General features: G+C 34.9%; 1 long non-coding RNA gene across 1 annotated transcript in view; it reads right to left on the reverse strand.

Annotated features, from left to right (window-relative positions):
- The window catches only part of LOC117106588, a 12,707-nt gene extending 7,824 nt beyond the window's left edge, over window positions 1–4,883 (reverse strand). Inside the window, exon 1 of the long non-coding RNA XR_004445098.1 lies at window positions 4,849–4,883. This is a non-coding gene — a long non-coding RNA (uncharacterized LOC117106588). The remainder of the gene's footprint in view (window positions 1–4,848) is intronic.

The following is a 4,883-nucleotide window of genomic DNA, read 5'->3' on the forward strand; positions in this document are numbered from 1 at the left end:
TATATATATATATATATATATATATATATATATATATATAAATCACATGAAAGTAACTACGGTATATAATATACATACATACATACTTACATACATATATATATATATATATATATATATATATATATATTTCACAGTAAATTAAAGTTGCTGCATAGACAGATGTGTATATAAAATATAAAGTAAATAAAAGTCAAACAAAGTTCTGTATCTGTCTCAAAATAACATATTTATTATACTAATATAATTATACTAATTACACTTGAATTTGTCTTTTTTTATCTTCATTTGGAGAAATAATTACTGAATATGAATACGATGTTTATTCTCATCTCACCTAGCCTATTGTTTTTAATCATGCTGGCATAACTCTCACTTTATACTATCTCGCTTTTTCTATTCTCACTCACTCGCCACTGAGGACTAGTGGTTCGAAAGCTCTGGTTCTATTTTTTCTGGCTGATTACTTACGTTTACTTTTTAGCAGTGGCTTATCAAAATTGTATCTTTACCGTGATCCAGGAATTGTTTTCCACAACATTGTATATATGCTGTCTCTTATACACATGGTGTGGGTGTGTGGGGGTGTATGTGTGCATGTATGTATGTAGGACTATGTATGTATATAATATTAGATATTAAAGAGGCCTATTACAATATGCAACCGAAATTTGCGAAATACTCACGTTAATATAATGATAGTACTATCACGCTGTTATACTTTAAACCAGTTGTTCTCTACTATATCGCAATAGGGGCCAAATTCTTCATTGAATAAATTTGAAGGGCCAGGGCAAGATGTGTATTTTGGCGCGTAGAGCCATCCGATAGCCGTAGGCGTGAGCTGGGGGAGAGTTGGAAGGGGTAGGGGGTGTCTCCCTCTCCCAAATTAGGAGTTTTAAAAAATTAATTAGTCGCTAGATGCTCATACCGGACACCTTGACCTAAGAAAGTTACCCTTGTGTTTGGCAATGCAAAAGTCAAAATGTTATAAATCACACAATTAGTCACCAGTAGGCCCAATACAAACACTTTTAATGATATATGAACGTAGTAGGCCCTGTCATCTTACATTGTTACAATCATGATCTTGCCTGCTTGGTAACTGAAATTAGACGATTAGACTTTGATGCTTGTGACAGTTTTTTGAAGTCCAGTTTAACTGAAAATATTATTTTCGGCTTCTCTCTCGCGGGAAACACGCACTCGCGGGAAACACGCACTCGCGGGCCGGAGATGGTCCGCAGACGGCCAGATGAGAATCCCTGGTTTAAACTATTTTAACAGGAACTGTCACAAAGCTTCATCACATAGTAACTAACTTCGTGCCACTGGTATAAAAAATATTCTATTTGGATTTCCTAGTCTTGTAATGACCATATATTATTCAGTATGCATAACTTCTCGATATGAGTCACAGCTGACGAATAGGCCTATGCAGCTGGGGCGGATGTAGTGGGAATGGGGGTGCATACGGTGCAATCTCCCCCTCCCCTAAATTGTATTAAGAGAAATAATTCTTGTATTGTATTGTTGATTAGAACATAGACCTATAGGCCTAGTACCGGTAAGATTTTTAAGGTATGGGAGTGCAATTTCCCGCCATCTAGAGGTCCATATTCTCAAAATTGTCTCACTTTAGCCCAATAAAGGTGGGGCTGAGGTGGTGTCGACTCTTACGCACCCCCTACTGCCAAATCCTGCATCCGCCACACTATAGTACAATATGTATCAAGCATAACACTCAGAATTTCACAAGAGAATTTATTGAGACTTCATTAAACACCCAAATTAAGATTGATTCTATCACTAATTTTTTTTCATCTATTAAACTTTCAAATTACTTTCATTTTGCCGATTTAACGGAAGTTGGACGGGTGTCATTCTCTATTAATTTAGCGTAACCTTCAGAATACCAAAAACCATCCTCTTAGTACAGAAACAATTATGTGCCACAGAATTAATTTTGTATACCTATTATATATGTATTTATATAAAGGCCTATAATAAATATCGGACCGCAGAATTATTTCCGGGTAACTATCTGTACGGAATTCTGTATTAACAGAACTAAATCAAGCACCACAGATTTTTTCATGTAAAACTATTTTGTTTACAGAATTATTTCTCTGTAAATTTTATCATTGATTGCATTTGAGCTGATTGAGGTTTTATTAAAGTCCTTGTATATTACATAGGAAGGTGCATGCCGAGGGCCTTAACGGATTACTTAAGATGATTACTTAAGATTGCACATAATGGACAGTATGTATAGCGTCAAACGTTCAGAAATAGGTCTATGTTACTGGAAGAAGTGATAGTTATTGTTGAATTACCTGTTTACCATAATTTTAGCAAAGAAATTATTGCCGCTATATGATCAACTATTCCCCATTGCTTTACTTGTTGACCAACAGCAGATGATTCGTAGTTACTTCGCATTACACTACCGATTTCCTGTTCTAATGTTTTCTTTACGTAATTGATATCTTGCTTGAGCATTTCGACAGTCATTTTCAATTCAGTACGCTTTTCGCGTCCCTCGTCCAATTGTTCTGCTATATTTTCCATGATTTCACTGATCTTTTTAATATTGTGGTTATAGTCGGCACCTTTTGTAATATCACTCTCACGAAGAATGTTTAGATACAGCGTGTTCTCTTTCAGTTTGTTTTCCAATTCATTTAGCTTATCATCTTGACTTTTTAGACTCTGCTTTAATTGTTTCATATTTTCATCTCTCCATGCCCCTATCGTTTGGTAGGCAACAAAAATTGAACTTAGGCCAACGACAAGGATAAGAATTAAGGTAGTTTCCATAGTGCTGTTTGCAACGTCTGTATTTTGTAGTGAATCTGATGAAATCTGAATGAAATACGGTACACAAATACATTATATTAGTTATTATAAAAAGATAAAAGGAAGAGTCGAATTTCAAATTTATGAATCCCAAAAATACGAAAAAATACATAATCGTGCATGATCGCAGATCTGTTTTGAAAGTTTACTCGTTGCGAAGACCTCTTTGTCAGCCAGGCATTTATTACATTATTTATCAAGAAAAACAAAGAATAGGAAAAGAAGGGCCTTTAATAACAAATATTCTTAAAATATTGAAGACAAAGAGACAAGCAATACACATTTGTTGTTTGTCTAGAGTCTGAATAACAACTTTAATTACTGTGTTTAACCTGAGCAGCTTTAATAGGCAATGCAACCTAGTTAAAGGGAATACTGTTAATGGGGAAGGATAAACATTTTTTGTAAAATTAATTATTCCATACTTGTGGGGACGGCGTAATTTACAGCAATATTTATTGATTCTGGCCAGAATTCTTTTGTTAAGCAAACATCTACTCTTTTCGTAATAACTTAATCGTATCCGTGTGGATCCTGTAGACCTATGGTGTTTACTAGCATCCCTCCCACCAACGATGGATGATTAACGGATAAAAGTCGGTAGGCCTACTGTTCAGTGCATAGCTCTTGGAGCGGCAACTGCTGTAACTCGTATTATAGCCTATGTTTACGACTTGGACTAAGGCCCCATTCAACCGTGCCTAAATAGGGCCTACGTTAATTGAAGTAATAGTGATTTTTTTTATTGCGCCTTTAGCATACAGTATGTTATTTGTTAGAAACCGAAATTCAACTTGCGTTAAGATATAAATTGTACTATACAGGCTGCTGAACCGTATATTTCGACAGTTACAGCTGTGACAATCTCAGAGTCCATCGTGGATATTGGCCGATTTTACACAAATTTGAGGTGCTGATTTGTATCTTTAGGGCTAATATTATTTCCTGCTTTAATGCAGATAGAATAATTAAATAAACGCTTGCACTGGGGTTTAACCGCTGTATGTATGCTAGTAATGTGTATTATGCGCTTTACAACCCATCTAAGGCCTATTATTATGTTTTATTATTATGTTATTGTGTTGATTGTGTTCATTCACCTTCATCTCACAGATCAATACACAATCGATTAACACCGTATTACTGTTATAAATGAATATTTGGAATTTCCATGATTAACAAAATTACAAAAAAAAGGGGGAAAAAAACACTTTTCATCAATAACCCTATTAAAGCAGACACTTTTGGGACTAAAATAGTGTCCCCTTAATAGGGTATCTCCTAAATAGGGGTACCCCTAATCAGGCCACACTAATTTGGCATGTTTTCATACAACGATGACATAGATTCTTTATAATTTTATTTTTATTCACATGAGAATTAATTACAGTAGAATTAGAAATAATTTCTAGTAATAATTTGCGGTGTAAATTCAATTTATAATATGAAATCAGCAGAAATGCAACAATAGTTGAATATGTTCCCAATACTATTTCTCCTTTAGAGAGGTTATTTGACCATTTGACTTAGAAAGTATCAAGTCAGGAGCGGATCCAGTAGGGGAACGTGCGCCCCCCCCCCCCGTTTTGTCAAGGAGAGTATTATACAAATAGACGATAAAGATACAGTACAAGCGTAAGTCTAATCCTCAGACACTTTCTCTCATAGTTAACTCTCTTTCAAGCTTACAAATAAGGGAGCTAATGTTAGGCTTGAACATCTTAAATCTCACCAGCTAGGAAATCATAATTTATTTAATAGATACCTCTACTTCAATGCGTGTCAAAAATCTGGGCAACATCTGGACGAGGATGCTGACACGCCGACAGCCAGCTGTGCCAGTGCAATAATAACACTAATTTTTAATTATTAGTTGCATACTGTAAACCCAAAATTATCCTCGAAAAAAAGCCCATCTGGAAAGGAAGTTATTTATTTATATATAATATATAGGTCTATATATAATTATGCAACCAAAATTCTACTCACGTTAAGATATATTGATTGTACACACTCATTAAAAC

Source organism: Anneissia japonica, unplaced genomic scaffold (assembly GCF_011630105.1).
Source record: "Anneissia japonica isolate Jap-2015-1 unplaced genomic scaffold, ASM1163010v1 scaffold287989_len141851_cov153, whole genome shotgun sequence".
NCBI lineage: Eukaryota > Metazoa > Echinodermata > Crinoidea > Comatulida > Comatulidae > Anneissia > Anneissia japonica.